The sequence below is a fragment of the Aptenodytes patagonicus genome, chromosome 5 (genome assembly GCF_965638725.1).
Source record: "Aptenodytes patagonicus chromosome 5, bAptPat1.pri.cur, whole genome shotgun sequence".
Lineage (NCBI taxonomy): Eukaryota > Metazoa > Chordata > Aves > Sphenisciformes > Spheniscidae > Aptenodytes > Aptenodytes patagonicus.
The window spans coordinates 4,695,601-4,718,436 of record NC_134953.1 but is presented as its reverse complement, the minus strand read 5'-3'; the positions used below and the strand labels follow the sequence as shown (position 1 = coordinate 4,718,436).

The 22,836-nt window shown below is 39.5% G+C and overlaps 1 protein-coding gene across 1 annotated transcript in view; it reads left to right on the top strand.

The window, feature by feature from the left end:
- Positions 1-1,761: 1,761 nt before the first annotated feature.
- Positions 1,762-22,836, top strand: part of RET (ret proto-oncogene) — a 136,411-nt gene continuing 115,336 nt past the window's right edge. Inside the window, exons 1-2 of the mRNA XM_076338377.1 lie at positions 1,762-2,445; positions 4,593-4,664. The gene's annotated coding sequence lies outside the window, so the exon portion shown is untranslated. The remainder of the gene's footprint in view (positions 2,446-4,592; positions 4,665-22,836) is intronic.

The window sequence follows — 22,836 nt, the reverse complement described above, 5'->3', positions numbered from 1 at the left end:
CGAAGTGACAAATTCTGGCTTTGCAAGGCTGGTAATGTCGGAAAGGGGTTGGCTATAGCGTAAGTCAGGAGCTTACGAGAAGCCATTGTCATTTAGAAAAATATTCCCGTTCTGTTCTTTACATGAAAGCGCTATAAGTAATTGGTATATATAAAAATGGGGCTTTCTGTATTCCTTTGCCGAGGTAGTTCACTTGCATAGCTGCTGTACCTGTTCACTGTAGGTTTGCGGATACCCTTTCTGTAGCGCCATTAACGAAACATGCTTAACCCAATTAATTTAATCTATTTCCATCTGGAAAGTAAGTAGATAGTGTGTGTGGGGAATGAACTTTTATCAAGGCATGATTGAGAAATGCGTTAATTGTTCTTGCCTAGCCATTTCCTCTCTCTAATTCTTTCACAACTTTGAAAAAACTGGTTTTGCCTTTTCTGCTGATAGGGACAGAAGTCAATGTCTTTGTAGGTTTCGGAAGTGCTTTAGGATGTACGTTGGAACACGTTCAGTTCAGCAGAACCTATTTAACGCTGCTATTTGTCTGATTGTAGCCTCGGAGAAGACCAGGTGGCCACGCTGAGGTTATACAGCCAGCTCCATTGGGCACAATTCTGCAGTGCTGTTGAAAGGGCCAGTCCCACCCTCCCTCCCCATCACTGCCGGGCGCTCACCCTGTTCCTCCTGCCTGCTTGAGTAAGTGTCTGTGTGACCATTCCCCGAGCCTAGAACAAGGGCCCTGATCCAGCCTGAGAACCAATCCTTTTTACGTGGTAAGTTTTCGGTTGAATCAGGTTCCTGATCCAGCGCACGTTAGAGTAGCGTGGTCGTTAGTGTCAGCCCGAGGTAGGAGCTAAGAACTGGGAACAGAGGGTAAGGCCACACTTCACGTGGCAGCTTGTAATGATGTTTGATTAAGATGATTTTATAATTAACTTCCTAATTATTACTTTTACACTTTCCTTACAAACGAACTATGTTGAGTACTGTAAGATGTCATTCTGCTCGTATCTCACAAAAGCCTTTTATCACCACTGTATTAATGTGCGTTTAATTAAAAGTAACAATGATGCAGATGATTGCTGTGAAAGTTCCCAATGAGAGCGGATATGTGATCCGTTTCACTGGAATCACACATTTCCCCGTGCTCTTTTCTCGCACTGGTGAGATTGATCGCTTCTGTTGCTTAAATCCACATATTCAGAAGGGTCTATTCCTCTCTCTCTTTTTTTTTTTTTTTTAATTCCATTGAAGTTGTTTATACGTTTGTTCAGAAGTTATAGCTGAAATTATTGAGTTTTTCCTTTAGGAGTTCCAGTGCTTTGTTGCTGAGCCCCTGAAAGGAAGCAGGGATGGGCTGCCTCTCGTTGGAACACACTGCTTGGGTTTTAATACTTTTTTCCCTGAGTGCCTTCCCTGTGATTCCATACGGCAGCTCTCCAGCATTGGGCTGAAAAGCAATTTCATATTTCCTTGCATTTCTCTGCCAGCACTACCTTGGACTCTGACTAATGCTAACCAGTGTAATTACCTGTGACTTCCCTCCTATGCTTTCCATTTCCACTCAGTCCACAGAACGGTATTCTCCAAGCCACAGCAATTATGAGTACGATATATGAGATAGCTGGAAGAGACCATTGAGGATAAAAAAATGAGATGGTAAACTAAATAAACAACCACTGCTAAATCAAATGCATAGCAGGTCTGAACTTAGAGTCTCTCCAAAACTCCCATTAAAATCATTGAGGATTCTGTTTCTACGCTTGCATGTCCAACGCTTTGAACGTTCTTGGAAGTCTGTGTCTGAACTTACCTCAGTCCGTTAAGGTATTTGAAACACACAGTGCTGAATTGTCTTTGCTCTTCTGCACGTGAGAACCAAGGCCAGCCTGTTTTTTCCAAACAGATGGAAACGAAGTCCACATTCGTATAGAGATGTGTGGAGAACCGTGTGAAGATCCTTGTCTGAATATGTCCTAAAATAACAACATCCACATTAGATAACATTCGTGTTGATAGAAGGGGTGGTGGGATTTCCGCCTGAGTCCCGGGAAAACAGGGTTGTGCACTTCTGATGGAGAGGAGGTCAAGAGTCCAGGTTAGCTGGTAGGATCTCTTGACACTGTGTTTGCTAGACGCGAAAGGTGCTGGTAAGCATCTCCTGCAGGTGCCCCTCAGCTCCAGCTGTTTCTAGCAAGTGGTGCACAGATCCCGGAGGGTTAGTTACCACATCTCAGATAGGCAGTACTCTTTCTTGCTTTCATTTGTACTGAATTTTAATTTTTTTCTTATCTATTTAATAGAAATGTATATGAGAGGTTTCTCAATTTCTGTTGTTGGCCTCTGACCTTTGCTTTTGCTGTGACCTCCTTGTGGCTTCTGATGTGGAGGGATCCACAGAGAGATGACAACACAACTCAAGCAGATGGGCACGTTTTCCGAAGAGACTACGTACGTACTGTAGGTACCAAAAAGATGTGGTATGGAATTTGATGATTTTATAGAAATACTGGAAGTACGCGTATAAGGTATACACACTGAAAGAACAGTAGCAAATCATTGAGAAAGCAAGACATGCAAAGGACATTGTTTATTGAAATAAATATCATCTGCATTATTATTCAGATATTTCTGTTGCTGTAGGAAAAAAGAAATATGGGAAAATTTGTCTCAAGGCTAATGTCCATTTCTTTGTATATTGAATAGTTAAGCGTGTGGTTTTCTCTTTTCCGTTTCTCATGCAAAGCTTTAAATTTTTATCTTATTGTTAGTTTCTTTTACCTTTTTTGCTGTGTTACACAGGATATAGATGCAGTCATTTCACTGTTACTAATCTCTTAATTAAGCAACCTCATTTAGCTGCATATCTTCCTGATCCAGGAGTACAAATATGTCCCTGAAAAATAAGTTCTCTATATTTTTATCTGTTAAGGTAAGCACATTTTTTACAGAAGTATTAGGTATGCTCTGTCACTATCTTAAAAAAACATAGAAGAAAAAATACATTAAAAAGAGTAAGCCCACAAACTCCTTGTTATTAAGATATGTATCTTAAAAATAAAACGTATCCTAAAATATATCCTAGAGTAATTTGTGGGAAGACCTGGAGCTGGTTGAAACATTCCAAATAAATGAGGGTGGTGTCACAAAATTAAAAAAAAAAAAAAAAAAAAATCTGTTTTGTGGTATATTTTGGGTTTTCAGTTTTGCCATTTAAATAGCAAAATTAAATGGTGTCAGTGGCACTATTTTGTATAATGTTCCAAATAACATGAAAATGTAATTGAGGGAAATTATTATCTTTTTGTATTTCTATTCTCAGTTCCATTTAAAAAGAAAAAAATTTAGACGACTTAGATTTTCCTGCAAAATACAGGTTCCATTTCTTGAATGTTTTTATTTTGAATTTTATTCCCCACCCCGAGTCTGCAAGTAATACCTGCTACCGCAGTGCCAGCCGGTTTGGATTACCTTCTAAACTCCGCCGCAAGAGGATCAAGTTTTTGGGAAACATTTTATGTATAGTGATATGTAGTTTCCGTGTGCTTAAACTGTGATGCAACTGTGATCATCTTCTTAAATAGCTACTTTTTTAGTTTCTTAATGACGTTGGTCAGCTCTGTGATTCAAAGGAGATTTGAGGATGCTTGTAGTGAGGCCAAATGCTGTAATCAGAGCCGCACTGTCTTCCTTTGATAAACCTTGTGATGCAGGACAGAAAAAATACTGATACTTTACTGCAAGCTCCCCCCCGCAGCCCCCTGCGTGCGCGCGCGCTCACATTTCACCTCTAACACTGAAAATGTGCCTCCCGTCGTGGTGGATAAAGACATTACTTGAGAGCTGGTGATGCAGTGAACGCAAATGAGCTGCTGAATGAGACTCTAGAGTCAGAGGGTGCCTATTCATGGTTTTCCAGAAGGCTATTGGCTTTGGTTGCCTGCAGAAACAGGCAGATTGCACAATGTTTAATCATCTTCTGAAAGCTGTTTTGCAAATGTTAAACCTAGGAACTGAAATTCTGCCGTTTTGCTTGTCACTTTCCTTGTAAGGAATTAAGTGTTAGTGAGCCGCAAAAAACATCTCCTACTGATCATTTTTAGCTTGTGGGGCTCAGAGACGGCATCAGAGTGTAGCAGCAATAACATAAAATTCTGTGTTTAGTAGTTTTGGAGAGACAAAGGACCTACTGTGTTATAGTCCTGTTTTAGACCTACACCTCAGTTCTGCTTTTTAGCACCCTGCAAGTTAGAAGAGTGTTGTCGGTTCCATCGAAGCTGAAAGTAGCAGACGGTTCCTGAAAAATTCTGTGGTTTTTACACTGAGTTAATAGGGTACACAGAAAGCCAGAGTATGGAAAATTCTACTCTTCGTTTTACTCCATGAAGAAATAAGAGGTTTTGTGAAGAAATAAAACAAATTAATGGGAGAGCACCTTATTGAGTTACCCCTGATTATTTTGCGGGGAGAAAAAATAATAAAATAGAAGGGGTTTATGCCAATTATCAACCAAATAACCTTTGCTTTTTTCTGAACCGTGTCTACTAATGTCTGCTTTTGATTTTGTTTTCTGATGTTGTTTATTTATTTATTTCCAGGCTGGAAAGATTATCCTGTTGCCCTGTAAACAACCACTTCTGAAGAGATTTCTCATCTGGGCTGTTTTGCTGGTGAGTCGCTTGAAGCCTGATGCTATAAAGATAATAGAATTAGCAGACCTAGCAGGCCTCATTATTTTTAATTAGTATTACTGCTGCTCACACACTACATGTAATTCGGTAAAGCTGGAGTGGACTGAGGGGGGGAACCCAACAACTCTGCATTTCAAACTGAGCCATCATAGAAGTGGCTGTTGTCAAATCCTTCTGTGAATTATGCGTTTTTCAGATTTATCATTCTAATAATATTCTGGACAAATCTCAAAAACTCAACGAAGCAAAGAAGAAAAGGGAATGTGGGCCACAAATAGGTCAAAATCTAAGTACCTTCAGCTCGCGTTTTGGTTCATTTATCAAAGCAAAATCAATTGTTATTATTAGCCTATTATCATCATCCTTCCAGTGAGCTGGCTTCATTTTAATCAATATTTCTAATTAGACTACATCAAATACAGTTTTAAATTGTAGCAACCTAGCTCAATGTAGGCTAAATTTATATGCATATCTGCATCCATTCCTTTCATTCTGTCTTATTAATAAGATACTTCTTTACAAGTAAGTAATAAGCAGCTGTGTTTCAAACAGTTTTGAAGCAGTTATACATCGGAGTTGATAACGGACCACCTACTGTGTTGAAATGCTGTTTGTCTTTTATTTGTATGAACTATATACTTTAAATAGCTCTGAAACCGTCATTGAATTTTCAGGCCACAAGGCAGAGAGACTGAGGACCAATGCTCTGTGCCATGGTTTCCATTGGCTCCTTTTGCCTTGTAAACACAAATTGTCCATTTCCCATTCCTTGGTAGTTTCTTTTCATCCTATAAGTATCTGCTCTGCTCCTTCAGGGTTTGTCTGATAGCCACCTAGCTGGGTGCGTCTCATCATTCTGATTTCCCCCTGTGAAATTGGTATTGCTGTTTTACGCACGCAGTGCTAAAAGCAAAAGCAGAATTAGTCCATACTTGGACTGTCTTGCTCTCGTGTCTTGCAGTGTCCAAAGCAGGGATTTCACAGCTTCTAAGAGAGCAAAAAAAAAAAAAAAAAAAGGCACTTGTTTAAATTGTTGGGGTATTTTTTTATTGCGGCTGCCTATCAGAAGGCTCTGCAGATGGTCCTCTTCTTCCCTCCCATCAATACAAATACAGTAACTGGATAAGAATAATTGTTTTGCTTCCCTGCAGGGATTTAGACACTAGTTAATCATGCAATAGCAGTTTCCATAAGATGTACTTTCCAGGACGATAACGTGGTTCTAGTTCAAACGTTCATGACTCAGGAGTATTCAAGATCTCTATGTCTGTCCTAATTTATGACGGCAAGAGAAGGCTTACCTCCACTATGTTTTTCCTAAGCACATGTATGTGTGGGTGGGTGTTTGCAGACATGTTTATGCATGTGCATGTTTGTATATATAAATCAGAAGCCTTTCTTTGGCGGTCAATGAAAAGAAGAGATTACTGGAAGAAGTCTAATTCTGTTGCCTGTGTATGGAAGTCATTTTGAACAGTGAGGTCAGCAAGGGCACGCTCTGTACTGCATCTTTCCAAATAATTCTGTTGCAGTTTAATTGATGGCTAGGGCCATATTTTGCATTTAAAATAATTGCATTTAAAAATAATTCTAATTCTAATAATTCTAATCCTTAGCCCATTTACTTATGTATCTTAACTGGTCATCCAAATATTCCTCTTAGCAATGGACGTATAAACTCCGAACAACCAAACCTTCCTTGACTCTGGTCTCCTAACTACACTTGTGCGTGCTGTCATTTAAATATGCAGTTTCTGTGGTTTTCACTCTGACAGGCTATTTTGTCTGGTTTGAGTCCCAGTGTATACTCTGAAGTCAGCTGCATTTTTGGGTAATACTTTTATTATAAGGGCTGTTTAAAAGCATAAAACCAAAGCGACCATTACCCTAATGGGAACTGAAGTGCAAGTTAACTGTATCAAAATGTTATTATGCTTACTTCTATGCCAGTCATATGTGCGGTCAGTATACATGGGTGGAGTGCAAAGGAGAAAGTAGTTTTAGAACTGAAACAGGCAGAATCTCTAACACATTCAATTCTTTCTTCACAAAGTTTCTCCCTTCCCTTTCTTCCTAGGAGACTGTACAATCTAACACACCCACAGCCTAAATTAGGCAGGGCTTGTGGAAGAAAATGTATGGAAAAAACCATATAATCAAAGACTGGATCACAACATATTTCTACACAGGACCAAATTTCAGTTGCGAGTCACAATAGTTCTGGCGTTTCCTAACTTTTTAACGCATAACTCAGCATGTTTATATTTTTTGTCTGGTTGTTGTATGTCTAACTGTGACTAGCTCTCATTTAGATGGAATAGATGTACTATGTGTGTATATAAGGGCACGACAATGTAAGTTTTCTGTCGTTCATCCCAGAACCGTACATGGACAGAGAGGACTTGACCGCTAATGCACGTTTTGCAGGCAGCTCTTCAGTTTGAAGTAGACTGCTGCTCGTGTGAGCTCAGCAAACCGACCTGCTTCACCTCTCTGGTGTCTCTTTCTTGGTCTATGCACCTCTGCTATCTTTTTCCGTGGCCAATATCGTAAACCTTTGAGAGAGGCACTGTGTTTTCATTAGCACAAGTGAGCTTCGTATCCTAATGGGTTGAACTCCTTTAGACACCAGTGAAACGCACTAGGGAGATGATAATCTTTTGTAATAGATTTCTACGTATATGCTGAAATAGATCTATTCGAGTTAAGAATAATTTTATTCATATATGTATTCAAATATGTGTACATTTTTATCCAACTGTGGTATACTCTTCTTAGGATAAAAGGTTGAAGTCTTTTTTGAATATTAATTCTGTCACAGGAGTCCTGTGAGTCAAAGAACTAAATTATTCCACAGATGGTGAAACTGATGCCCTGGAATATTATGGCTGAGACTTTTGAAAAGAAGTGAGATGCCTTTTTGTCAGAGAATTTCAGTGGAATTTCCTTGTGGAATTCCTTTAAGGCCCCGTTACAAATCCCATCTCAATAATAGGCCAATGATCACAGAAAAGTTAATGGAGGAGCTGGAAGGAGAATCAGGTGTCTTTTCACCCAGATATCTGAATCTGAGACGTAATTATTTGACGAGTTCATCTGAGGATATAATAAGCTTCACAAACTTTGAAGTCAGGCAGACGGATAGTATGCATAGTTAAGCATGCGAATACTTTTCCCAACATATTTGAAGGTACCTGATTCGCGCCTCCCACCGCCGCCTTCTTTTTGAATGTTTTAAAGGCTTTATACAGTTCTCGATTGAGAATGCTTCTCTACATGGTATAAAACGTTCCTTGCAATAATAACTTCTGTTCTCTAGTGCCTACATTTACTCTGGTATCGTAAGTGTTACAGACATTCGTTAAGGATTGAGGTCTGTGATAAGAATTTTAGTGTTGTGTGTGTGTTAGAGCATTTCCTTCATCCATAGACATGAAATATGGCACTTTCTCATGTGATAGTACTCTGTAATGTAGAAAATTATAGTTAGTTGGCTGTGTGTTAATCTTAACACTCAGCACTCTAAAACCAGAATAATCAAGAATGCTAAACTAAACGTATCCTCTGTGAAAGTTGCTCATGATGTTCTCTAAGCCATGTAGACACTATTCTGCATATTTCCAACATATTCCGTATACTGTTCTGTGTATTTTAACTGAGCGGTTGTTGGTTTATTGTATACACACCAGCATTGATCAAAAGCTATCAAAATCCCCCCAAAGTACTGGGGGGACTCTGTGAGGCCTGAATGAGTGTATTCCACATAATTAAAGAGATAATGGGTACCAGCGTGCTCAAGCCTTAGCCTTTTAATCCTGATTTCAATGTTGTTGCATACGCTTGGACTCCTTCCTCCCTTTTACTCTGCTGATGGGATGCGAGCTGACTTCTGTGACAGAGGAAAGCTACGAGGTTTCTGATAAGTATAACAACACACAGTCTTCTCTGTAGTGATATCCTAGTAGAGTAACACATCACTTGTAGGTCAAAAAAAGCGTTTTACCACTGGTAGCTGGTAGCGTTTTCTGCAACAGCTTATCCCTTTTGGTTCTTTGCCCTCCATCAGGGGGTTCCTTGGCACATACAGTACAGGTGACTGAATCAAATGGAGTCAACATAAAAGGCAGTATTTACTCACTGATTTTTTTGTGTGTGTGTGTGTGAGAAGCTGTTCATATTGTAGCTGTGCAAGATAAATCCCTGGCGGGGGGGTTATTATATATTTTTTTAAACATATGGATCTTAAAGCACATTCAGAAGAAGAGTTAATACAACTTTCCCTGACTGATGTAGCTACGAAGAGGTCATGGCATTGGGCAGGTGTGGCAATGAAGACAGTAATATAGGCACCTTTGAAAAATAGATTTAACATAGGACAAAAGACATTTGGTGAATCAATCTTTGTTCAGTTAACCATGTGCTAAAACTCGTGGCCCGTTGATGTACTCGTCACAGTATTCGAGACTAGATATGTCATAAGCTGTCACGCACTTCACAGTGCACAGGCATGCTACGGTGCGCGCAATTGAAATCCTGCGTTTGTAAGAAAGCTTGGTGATCTGTAATATGGACTGGAGTTCATTTACGTGGTGGAGGGAGGGGTAGGGAGAGCAGTTAAAGTTTGAGTACCTCGCGTGATGCATGCTTCTGGGAAAATAGCAGCACAGTCAGTTCTGTAGCATTCCCGTTCACGTCACAGCTGGATACAACCATGGCAAAGCGGGTGAAGTTTTATAAAGTTTCATTCTGTATTGTAAACAGAAAAATACTGGAAACAGCATAGAGACAAAAATGCAATACATATTAATCAGAAAAAAGTCGCTACAATACATGAATATTCACTCATTCCTTTGCTTCTGCAGTTTTTCTTCCAGGCTTTGGGATGTTGAGGCGATTTTAAGAGCACCTTTATTTTGGAAGAAAGCAATTTAAATACAGATTTGCATGTTCGTTTGTGGCTCAGGTTAATTAAATCTCAGTATTTGGGGAGGGATTAAGGAATACGTGTAGTTTCAATGGGATGAACCTCAAAAAAATTTCAGTGATTTATCCGTTCATGTGCATTTGTGTGTGCATATAAAGTATGGTACTTAAACATCTATTACAGAAAACAGCACACTGGGGATTTGGGTAATCGATCACTTTAATGTGTGAATAGGTTACATTCCTAACTACTAGTTGGGAAGGGTTAGTTCGTATGGGAAGGGGAATAAAGTAAATGGGCAAGAAAATTTATAGTGTTGCAATTCAACAAAAATATTGATTAGAAGATGAGGAACTCCATTTTTATAAAGTTAATCAACACTGATTGTTTGATATTCAGCTCGTAGACTGTCAGGGAGAAATAAGAGCTATGAGCCTGCGCGTGTGGGGAGAAGCAAGCTGGCAATATTCTAGGAAAAAAACCCAACTGTACAAAAAAACACCAAACCCAACCAAAAATCCTAATGTAATTTTCCAGAAGATTCAAAGGCTAAATATTTAAAAGGGGATAGAGACTGTCTATGTTTGTTTTATTTGTACTGCTATATAGTTGCCTGACTGGAAATTACATTTCAACGAGCAACCGCTGCATTTATTGGCTTATATTTTATTACGCTAATATTCTGCTAGTGTCCTGAATTTCCATAGTAATCATCTAATAATCTGCTCCACAAAATAGTAGGTTGCTGAGATCCACTTAGAGCCGTGAGCGCCGTGGCCAAAGGTCAGCGCCGGGGGAGCTCTGCTCCGCGGTGTGCAGGTGCCACTTGCGTCACAGCCATTAAGCACGAACCTAAAATCAATTTCACTGCATCTTTGCAAGCTGGCAAACATAGTAGTCACCTCAGCAGAAAAAAAGACACGACTCGCACAGATGGTGTGCCTTTATAAAGAGCTGGGCAGGGTCTGAAAGAAGTTTTAAAGAGCCTGTAACTCCGGTTGCGTCTCCAAACCCAGCTGTTGCGTTGTCTCTGCTGCCACCGTTCAGGACCTCTCTGCTGCATCTGTATCTTGTGTTTGAAGTGACTTACCAACGACAGTCTGTTTGATAGATTTGCTTAATGCAGTAAGGTTTACAGTGGTATTTAAGGTTTAACACTTACTCTGAAAGTGTTTCAGAGTATGGACTTCTGACTCTGGATTTACAATTACAAAGTGTGGCTCCTCCTCAGTATGTAATCCATCATGACTGTACGCTTCCAGGCATTTCCGTGCTAGAGAGGTTGCTCCACCTCCTCTTTTGGAAAATTGCCTTTCCTTCTCTCAGTGGTGTCACAGAAGAGACGAACTCCTGGAAAGCTTTTCCTCCTGAACTTGACATGATTCATCAGAATGAAAGATAGTTTCGTGCCCCTGTACTCGGCCCTGATGAGGCCGCACCTCGAATACTGTGTTCAGTTTTGGGCCCCTCACTACAAGAAGGACGTTGAGGTGCTGGAGCGTGTCCAGAGAAGGGCAACGAGGCTGGTGAGGGGTCTGGAGAACAAGTCTGATGAGGAGCGGCTGAGGGAACTGGGGTTGTTCAGCCTGGAGAAAAGGAGGCTGAGGGGGGACCTCATCGCTCTCTACAACTCCCTGAAAGGAGGTTGTAGCGAGGTGGGTGTTGGTCTTTTCTCCGAAGTAACAAGCGATAGGACGAGAGGAAATGGCCTCAAGTTGTGGCAGGGGAGGTTTAGATTGGATGTAAGGAAAAATGTCTTTACTGAAAGAGTGGTGAAACATTGGAAGAGGCTGCCCAGGGAAGTGGTTGAGTCCCCATCCCTGGAAGTATTTAAAAGACGTGTAGATGAGGCGCTTAGGGACATGGTTTAGTGGGCATGGTGGTGTTGGGTTAACGGTTGGACTCGATGATCTTAGAGGTCTTTTCCAACCTCAATGATTCTATGATTCTATGAAAGTGATGACAGTTTCTTCAGGTCATTTAGTGAAAGGACACCCAAATAATCGATGTACCAGTTTTTCAAAAATCAGTTGAACATTAGTCGGTTGCCATAAGACTCTTGGTTACTTTAAAGTCAAAGTCTAATTCACGGTGAATTTAACAAAAGGGGAAAAAAATCCTAAACCTGTTTGGCCCATGAGCGCAGTTTAAGTTATAGGTATATGATTAAGTTTTGTTTGGTTCTTTATAGTTGGTTGTTATTTATTTCTTCAGAGTTTTCACTTGATTTTATCCTTCTTGCTTTTATTCATTAGTGATTTACAAGCACGGTGGTGTAAGGCACTGAAGTACCAGTGACAAGGGTCCACCTACCTGGATTCTACCATACACGCTACAGATACTCGTCTCTTACCTCAAAGCCCCATATGCTTTCAGGGCCCCAGGCTGAAGGCTTCCTGCTTTGGCACAGCTATCTGGAGCAAGAAAGAAGCTGTAATTTTCCCTGGACATCCTTTCCCTTTTAAATAGTCCTTGGACTGGGGAGTGATCCGTGGCTCCGAGGAGGGGTGAGGAGCTGCTCCCGCAGTGCACCTCGTAGGGCCTGGGCTCTGTAGGATGCCTGTCGCCCGCCTCAGCTGCCAGGGAAGCATTGCTCTCTTCTCTCACATGCTTTCTTGGTTCTGGATTGACCGCTGGATCACTTTGGATTCCGTTTCTTTCTGTCAAACTTGTTTTGGGCAAGATGGCCACTACCGAGTGCTCTTAATTTGGCATTTTCTTTAGAAGCTATCAACATCCCTGGAAACAACATCTGTCAGGGAGGTGGCAAGCTGGGAATTGGGTGCCTGCCCAGCCATAGCATGACAAGACTGCAGGGCACAATTGACTAGAGTGAACAGGAAAATTTCTGAGCCATTGATCCACAAGCTCCACATAATGTGTGAAATTGAAAATGTAGCCTGTCAGAGGAAGCTAGCCATATATTTTTAGCTTACCTTCCAAAAAAACTACCCTTAACCATTGTTCAATAGAAAACGTTCTTTGTATTTTTGCTGGGGGACTATTTTGTGTTTGGGTTTGGTTCTTTTTTAATTATTTCCTACCGGTAAAGATTGCAGTTTTTCTTTTTAAAATCGTTTTAGTAGGCCAGTTTCTCTTTCATGTCGTGTAGCTTTATGTGTGAGCACATATACGTATGTAGTGGTTTACGTAAATGCTTTTCAGATGCCAGCACTAAGAAGTATTTTGCATTATAATTCTGGATGGTAGAAATAAACACTTGGCAGGACAAGAAAGAGTGCCGAGACCTGCTTAATGCGCATTGACACCAGGATAACTGAACATGTAACTACATCCTCAGGAGAAGTCTAATGCTCTTCCCATTTACTTTCATATTATGCTTATATATATCAGTTGACTTCAGTGGAATTATTTCTGATTAGCACGTATGTGAAACAGCCCCAGAGACTGTCGTATATTCCTCTTCTGTCATTCTTCCCTCTTTTTGAAGGGTTATTACTGCGCCAGTACTACATTTCCTACCAGAGGTTTCCTAGTGGCTCTGAAAAGTTTGTTGGAGCCTGCAGCATGCCTGCTTGAAGTAGTTTCTCACCCTCTGAATGGATTTTTCTGTCTCATTTGCCAAAAGAATATATGAAATAAGGTGGCTGGGCTGGGACAGCACAACCTTTCAGCCCAGCTACCTTCTTGTTTAGTCTGTCCACTGCTACTGAGCAGCAGCAATTACCTCTTGCGTGAAGCTTTTTGTCTTACTAGGTATGAAGTGAACATTAGCTATTCAGAAACTGTAATATTACCGTCTCTCCTCTACCTACGGAGGCTGGTCGGACACCGACTGCATTTTTGTGTTTACGGTCCTCTTCAAGCTTGGGAGATTTATCTTTTTGCACTACATGTCGGTCTTCTACCAAAGCCTTTTAGCACACAAGTTCAGCATTTTTGTTCTTTTTCAGCATAAAATTGAAGTGATGAATCTTAACCATGTTTTCTTTTTTAAGCTCTATACAATTTGAGAAATAGGTGTTTCTATATGTGTAGATATGTACACACATTTCACAAACTACTATTTAGAGGTGTCTGTCTCTCAGGGAAAATAAAATAGCTTTACTACATGTTTAGTGTCAGTAATGGTGATTACACAGGATATTTAAAATGAAAGATTTTCTATGAACCTCGCTGAAGAGATAGCAGATCATTCCTGTAGGGAATGTTAACTTTTACACAGATTTGAGAATAAAGTACGGTCAAAGATGTTCCACTTGTCTCTAAAACAATGAGAAACAAACTAGAATTCTAACTTACCTGATGGTTTAAAGAGTCGGATGATGTAAAAGGAAATTAATGAACTGTGAGGTTATTTTGGTAAGAATTAAAGAGTGAATCAGATCATGAGCACATACAGCTTTTCCTACCATCTCTTACGAGTTTCCCTACTTTTGATTGCTGAGAGCAAGTGTTTTTAAACTGTTAGTTCTGTAAATATTCTATATTCTCAGCAGCAAAGTAATTAACTAGAAAAACCTGGAAAATGATGACTTAATGTCCCATTTTCCCCTTAGCGCTTATCCAGGGCACATTAAAACCAGTTTCTCAAGAATTAGGCCAACCCAGTTTGTGTCTAAAGTTTGCTCTGAAAAGCAAATATTGCTGTTTTATTAAAATTGACATTTATTTTTTTAAATGAAAAAAAAATTAAGAAAAAAGGCAAGAAGATATCCTTTAAATACACTTATTCATTCAACTAGTGAACTTTTTGTTTGCATATATATTAAATTAAGAAAAGGAGAAAGAGCCTTTGGTGAGGAAAGTTGTGACGTTTCCTTCCTTACATTGTGTACCAGCTGTACTTGTACTGTTTTACACGTGGAGGGAGAAAGGTTGTCCTTCCAAATCTAAAGGTATTTACTGCAATTATAATCTTGACAGAAAATCAACTAGACACCAGAAGAGTTCCTTATAATTATTTTATTTAAACTTTATCTTCTAACTTTTTTTTATATGCAACTAAACTGAAACTTATTTGTGCACATCTCTAGCCTGCAGCCTTCAACGCTCCCATAAAGATTAGTTTTAGTACAATCTCAGTGTTTCCAGTACTGCTGGGTCACGTAGCAATTTATGCTCTTTATAAATTACATAATTTTTGTTACTGCAGCGTCATATAGATAAGTAGATTTGCCTGGATTTTAAAATGGTCAAATTTTGCTTGAGAAGTTAAGAAATCGTAGTAATTTTTATGATTTATCCATTTAGCAAGAATTTATCAGACATTTTGCAGATGCAGAGCAAAACTGCTCCTTGCCTCAAATATCTTACAACTTAGGTAACTTTCTTTTCAGATGTAAGCTTCTCAGAGAATGCTGACATTGTTTTTCCAAAATAAAGCATTTTAAACTTGTGTTGCAAATTCAGCTAAGGGCTTTCTCAGACCTAGGTGATTTCTGATAGTAGAATTATTTCTAGCATGAGTTCAAAAAACTGGGGAGGCACAGGACCATGTGCAGTTTTTCTTGCTTTTTTTAGGTTTTATCATATTACCCATCTGGGCAGCACTTTTATTGGGGTGGTCAACACGGCCCGTTGAGCCTTTGTTGATGGTTTAATATATGTATGTATCGTATCATCCTTGTATTCCATGGGTTTCCTCCCTGAAGGGCAGAGAGAGTCAAATTCCAGCAGTTTTACATGAAGACCATCTAATATATGTGAGGAGTCAGATAGAGGGGAGAGGCGTGTGGACCCTCACTAAGATACTCATTTTTTGTTGTTGCAGTGATTCATGGATCTGTCTGATCTTGCCCTTTTAGAGTACATGTCATTAATGAACATTGTCATGACACAAAATCAAAACTAATTTCATTTTGTAAGGGACACCCACAGCTGTGACTCTTGCTGTAAATATGATCATGTTGTTTTTCTGTCATAATGATGAGTAGACGTATGTAATGTTAATAAGATAGTTAGCATTTCTAGCAAGGATAGGTGAGAAAGAGTTCAAGCTGTATCGTGTAAAGCTTAGAGTTTATATAAATAGGCCGATAGAGATATTTCTAGCTATTCATCATATTAAGGCGGTTCACAAATCAGGTGCAGTGTTCTTTGCTCAATTTGAAACTGTTGGATGAGGCATTTAAAAAAACTAAAATCAATATTATGGATCATGAAGGAAGCCTACTATAAAGCTTTTCTACACCAGAGTAGGAGGACAGCTCTGGAACAAAAGTCATGCACGGGATTTATCAGTTCACTTGGGTTATTTTTTCAGTGCTCTTGTAAAATAAAGAGACAGTGCTCTATGATTGCCATCTGTCACAACGGCAGGATAAGCAACTGAAAGGCTTGGAGGGAAAGATCTCGTACCACCTACTACTCTTGGATAAAATCACCACTGAAACATGATAAAGGGAATTTATCCCCCCAGTTCTCAAGGTAGTTTATCCATTTCTGAAATCTGCTGTCATCAATGGACATATCATTATGTCATAGTGTAGACTAGGGAGGGACAGAAAGTTAAAAATGAGCAACTGCTCCCGGGATCCCACAGTCACAGCTGGCCATCAATTTTTCTTTTTTTGATAAGTCTACATGGGAAAGTCTTGCTTTTTCTGTGCAAATCTTGCTCTCACATGCTGCATGACAGTTGTTAACAGTAACTAAGTAATTTAGAGATTAATAAAACCCAGACAGTCAAATCTGAACCTCCCTGTTCTTTCACTGGTGCTTTTTGAGGACTAGTCTTGAACTCATACCTAAATTTCTCTGCTTGGACTCTTCTCTAATGGAAGCAGGTCCATTTTTGCCGCTTTTTTTCCTTGAAGATGATGACTTTATTAATTGTATGTGGCATTATTTTTATTGTTCTTTTTGTTTTCATTATTATGATCTCTACTTCTGACCCCGCAAGTCGATGTGAAATGGCTTGGCGCACAGATAGGTCAGCTGTTAACTTTGCATTGTTTTGAACGTATGCGCATTGTTGGCATGTCCACGCAGCACTCACCCAAGTCAGAAAGATTTCTTTGGTTCACTCAAGCACATTAAGGCTTTGTGCCATGATACTGCAATTTTTTGAATAACAGTATCAGCACTAGCTGAGCTATTCCATATTGTGTCTCTAGAGTAATGCAGTCTGTACCGGTGGCGTCATCTCAAGTTTAAGTTTAGGAAGGCAAGATCAGAAGTCTGCTCTGTATTTAAATATTTAATTTTTTAACCAAATTGTGACCTGCACACTAAAAGCATATTGCATAGAGGACCACATTTAACCTATTGGAATATTATATGTTTTTACTAAGAATAAGAGCATTTTCAAAAAGGTGGTTTTTTTTTTCCCCAACACTGAAAAGAGCTTACTTGAGTTGATATTTAAAAATAGAGAATAAAATAGAAAAACAAAACAAAAAGCCCCCCAAAAAACCAAAACAAAAAACCCCCACCACGCCAAACACAACACCCCCCCCCACCCCCCCCAAAACAACCTAACAGCAACAAAAAGCCTAATTTTACCTCTTCATTAAATTAGTCACCTTTTTAGTCCATTCTTGTGTGCCTTCTCATTTGCAGGTTAGTGGCTGAAATGGAGAACTGTTGGAGACAATTGTTTCTGCTCATTCTCTAATTACAGAACATCTGTCCTTGTCCCTCTCAGTTGTATCCCACCCCAAAGGTTTGATTTCAAAACCATTGTAACCATTCTCAGAACATGAAAGCGTATCGTTTCAACGGCTCGGTATCAACCATTTCAATCACAACCCCTTCTTATTTTCAGGCTATTGATGCAAATAAAAACCACCCCCCACAAAAACAAACAAACAAAAGACTGGAAAGGAAAATTCTTATTGTATTTTTCTGAAACTGTGATAAAGTTTAGAATTCTCTTATAGAAGCAATCATTAAGGTCTTTTATCCAGGCCACATAACAGATGGTTTTGTTAAGCGGTTTCACTTTCTCTTGAATGTACCATGGTCTTGACAAATAGGCTGTTGACTACCACGATTAAAGAGAAACAAAATAACTATTCAACTTCCAATATAAATAGGCTGCAATTATCCAGTAAGTTTGTGAGATCTGAAAATTAATATTAAAGCAAATGTTCTGGATCCGTGGTTTGTAGTTCTGAGGTTGTAATGTTAGCGTCAATTAAAATTCACTCTTGATCTTTAAGCGCTTAAGGATTCATTTTGTAAGTCTAAGCTTTCAAATATGCCTAACAAATAACAGAGTAGGAAGAAAGAATGATAAGCTAATGAGTGGCAGGTATAACGGTGTACAGAATCCTTAAACTTTCAAAATCAAGTTTAAAAGTATGGTAGATGATGAAATGTGAAGGTAGAGTAACATCATGTAACTTTTTCAGCTCTGGAGTGACCCTGTTCTATTAGACTGGCTTCTGGAACCTCTTGAATTTTAAGGCTGACTCTGAGCACGATTAGTGTTCACCTCAGGATAGACGCATTACCTCTCTTTGCATGTTTCTGTCTATAAACCGTGAGGATGCAGACTGGGAAACTGGGAGGCACAGTCTGGTTACCGTGTCCAGGCACCTCAGTGGAAAAAGAAATGCCCGTCTCTCCCGCTACAGCCTGAGCTCTGTCCATGCACACCACCACCATCAAGCACTGCTCTCAGTAAAATAAGGGTGGTTTTCTCTGTCTTTTATTGTCTTTAGTAGTTAGTGTTTGGGCAGATACTCATGAGAACGTTTAATATCTTACCACTGTTAATCCTCATTTCTAAGGCCAGCTTTAAGTGAGAAGGGGAGATGAGCCCCAACCTTCTAGCGGCCTCAGCCTGTCCTCTACAGAATCATTCCCATTTGTCAGAGCACGGTACCTAGATATGGGCATTTTCCAGATTCCCTGGTCTTCCCTTCCCATCTGATTCATGTTTTGGAGATTGCCTTTGCTACTCACCAGAGCTTGATGACAATTTTCAGAGAGAATTGAAAAAAAAAAAAACCAAACATAAACTCAAATCCAGCAAAGTGTACGGAAGGATTTGCATTGCCTTTGGTACGCTTTTGGGTGAGACTACAAGCTGCTGCAAACCAACCTTATTCGGTACTTCAGCATTACTGTCCCTCCAGAGGACAGGGAGCAGCATGCATGCTGGTTTCCTCGACGAGGGCAACATCGCTCTGCGCTGTGCCATTTTTTTCCCTGGGAACACAAAGATGAAAATAGAGACCAAGAGGTGCCTATCACCCTCCCGTTCTCCCACAGCGCCGCGTCATGACTTAAAGAATAAAGCGCGGAGCAAAGCAGCTCTGGCAGTTCCCAGCAAGCTGCCAGAGCCTCTGCAACCAGCGTGCAGCTCCGTGTGCAGCAAATCCACTCGCGCGGGCTCCTGGCTGAGGTGGTCAGCCGGCTCCTGGGAGCCTGGCTGGCAGCTCCACCTTACGCACAGCTATCAATTGTTCCTGAAACAATTTCCAAGTCACCTCCATTTTCATTTGGGAGATATTGACTATTCAAAATCCTTTTTATTTAATATATTTTCCCTTCCTCCTTGTTCACTTTGCGTGGTGTAAAGGTGAATTAAGAAGTTCCAGTTCTAGCTAGCCTAAAGCATGTAGTATTCTGTTTGAGGCGCTGCCTGCGATGAGCCAAATGCAGATTGCTTGTTGGTACTGAAGCTTGAACTTCAGAGGAAACAATTACCCTTGTTAAAAGAACTCTGTTTAATGTACAGTGCATAATGAGAGGAAAACAGGGAGGATCATTTCACTTGTTAATGGACTACAATTAAACTTAAAGCCAACTTTTGTCCTTGCTTCCACCAGTGTAATAGAGGCCAGGGTTTTCCTCCTATGAGTGAACGAAATGTGAAAGGTACAGTTCTGCAGCTGCTTTGTTTTTGTGGAAAGTTTCCTGACAGTGAAGTACTGTGCAAGAAGCAGCTGCAGAATCAGGCCCTTTGTACACATGCGCTTGTAGTAATCTTAAAAGAAATAGAATGGGACCAGCAAAATGGCACTTCAGCTCAAAGAAAAATCCAGCGCCTTCCATCTGCTCCCTGCTCTTGCAGCTGCAGTGAATTATGATGTGCTGTCACATTTATAGGGTGATTTCATCAACTGATTTATTTAATTAATTTAGATTTAACATTGTACAAAGGGTATGTGATAAAGTGGTGTAACTCTTTCCTCAGCCACCGCACCAGCCAAGATTTATTTTAAGTATCCTCTGCCTCACTGTGTCCTCCCTTGTTCTTTTCAAGCTGCAGCCAAGAGAGAGTTTGAAATAGCTGATCGGACCTAAAGCTGTTAACTAACAGCGCTGCCATGGAGCGGAACCGGCAACTTCAATCTTGTGTTATGATGCTAGAGTTAAAGCAGCCATATATTCTCTCCACCAAAAAAATATCGATCGCACTGATGCATCCCTAGTGACTCTTGAATCTGCACAATGCTTCATGTAGAAGTATGAATGCATCTGTGGTCAAATTGTTACTTGGGGTGTTAACAATTTTACGAATATGCTTCTTGAATACCCTTCTTGGATATGATCCTGAAAGAGCATAGACCACCCTCTTTTGTTTGTGTGGAACAATGAATTCTATGGGTGCTAATAGATAAAATCAGTAGCAATACGAATCCACGCTTGTCTTGTGATTTGGTGTCACGCTGGTTGCAAAAATAAGGGCCTCTTTCCTGGTGATGGTTTCAATAATAATAGTGAATTTATATTATGCTAATATATAATGCAGAAATAGGAAAGTTAAGGCACGGATTTTGGTAGCAGCTGTATGCAGACATAGGAAGTCATGATTCCTGTGCTGAAAAACTTCATATCAAATAGACAAGACAAGTTAATAGAACAGAAGTATTCCAAATTGAATGTATTCTGATATACATATGTATGTGTGTGCGCGTGAGAAAGAGAGCGAGAGTTGTTTAATTGTGCTTCTTGGCTGGGTGGACATCACTCTGAGAATCCAGAGGAAGTTACAGTTTCACAATTTTCTCTCTTAAGGTTTCTCCAGTGCTTGCTTAAAATGGGGGCAAGGGTTCTGCCGAGTAAATCCCAGTAAAAGACCAAGCACAGTTTAACTAAGTCAATGTAAAATATCTGCATTTCTAACACTTATTTTGTAGTACTGACCGTGCTGCAGTTATGAGCCATAAGAATTTGGTGATTCTCACTTATGAGGAAATAAAAACAGTTCTTTTCAGTGGAAGAGAGAATGCAAGCAGTCAAAAAGGACTGAGTATTTATTATAATGTGTACGTAGAAGTGGCCTGAGCATCTTTTGTGTGCCCCAATGGACCAGGCTTTATGAAGCCAGAGATGGTGGAAATATTTTCTGTGTTTCATTTTCATTTGTCTTGCTGTGTTTTTCATAGTCCTGAAAAACATTCAATCTTCTGAACTGTATTTTGTTGTTTTATTTTCCCATAAATGAATATTTGCTAAAAACATAGCTCATTTCTATGGAGCGAGACCACAGAAATAAAAGGTTTTTCACTAGTAGCAAAACTGTAAAATAAAAGCTCTGCTAAAAATGTATGTTCTTCATCTGAAAAGCTTCTGTGTTCTCTATTGTGGGCTGCGCTGATTTCACACTATTCGATAAAATCAGTACAAAGGGAAAAATGTTATTACAGAAACTAGGCTTGTTTCCACAGTGCTAGGATTATGATTGTGACCCTAGAATTCCAGGCAGCATTCAAAAAATAAAATTGAAGCCAACCCCGATAATTTAATGTGTTAGATAATCATAAAAGGAGTCATCACATGGTAGTTTGGAAAAAAATGAGTAAAAAAAGTGTAGGAACTATATTTTAATTTCAGAAGTGACCTGGGTAATTAGAAGTTGAGAATGTCGTTGAGATACAGGCTCACTTAGACTTTTTGGAAGTTTAACAACTTCAGAATCAAAAGGTAGAGATGAGAGGGAAAAACAGCATAGGCTGTTCAGTAGCACAGAACCATGAGCTAAGGTTAAATTACCCAGAAGAACTATTTTTTGTAACAATACCCATTTCTAAATAATTTTTACCTGACGTCTACAGCTAAATGTATGTATTTGTGCCACAATCAAATTAGATTTTCTTTCTACATCAGTGTCGTTTGTTTATCTGAGTTAATAAAATTCCCCCTTGAAAAGAGTTTTTGTAGTTCTCATGTTGCAACGGAGCCCCATCTAAAATCAGAGTTGGTTCCCTGTCACTACTCTACAGATTAACTGCTGTTCTTATCGAGCAAATCACCTTTGGATTATCCAATCAATAAGAACACTTACAGCTTGGTATGGATGCCGGTGCCTGCCTTCTTCTCTCGCTCTTTATTTTCTGTGATTTCTACACTAGATATTGCTTGTCGTGGACCCATGTCCTGGTTCTTCTCCCTAAGGGGAATATTTTGGCTGCCCTAGCTGAGTGCACGCGAAGTCAAGGATTCATTCTTGTCAAAAAAAATCTCTGGTGAGTGCTTTCAAACCCAAAGCAGCATGCGAGTTGATAGTTATGGGGAAATATAGTAGAAAATATTATGTTTAGCCAGAAATTGTATCTATTAGCGTTGAAGGGTGGGTTGACTTTTATGATCGTATCACGTTTGGCAGATCCCTTCAGGGCTGTGTTTAGTCTTTTTTCAGGTTTTTTTTTTTTTTTCTTTTCTTCTTCCTGCTAATGTTCAAGTTGAAAACTAGCACCATCCACATCACTTCCAGACCAAACTGTGGTTTGCCTAGGAAGTGAAAATGAAATGCTTCTGAATCAGAAGTCTGATCTCCGCATGGATTCTCTCAGCACTACTAAGAAGCTAACAAAAAATTATCCCCTCCTGTCAATCTCAGAATGTTTGACTTTCATATCCACTTTTTAACTAGAGAAACACGTATGAAACTGAGATCAAGCAATTCAGAGAAATCAAGCTAATCCATCAAAAGTCTAACAAATCAACCTTTAAAAATAGCCTCGATACTATCCTTTAGTCCTTAACAAACATTATATTTTTATTACTTTATTATTAATGTGCTTTTACTAGTAGCAATAGTAGTCGTCCGAGATGTCTTCACCAAACTGGACATGATTTGCTTAATGAAGTAATGGTGGGAAATACATTATTGCCCCTAGCCAGCAGAAGAGAGAAGTGGCTAAAGAAAAAAAAAAGGATTTATTTATCTTTACTTACACAATTCAAAATGATCATGACATTTTCTGCGGACAAATCAAAATGTTCTCTGTTAGACGTATTTACAAATTCCAATTTTTTTACACTAAACCATTGGAGGAGCTTATACAGAAAAAACTCCTTCAAAGA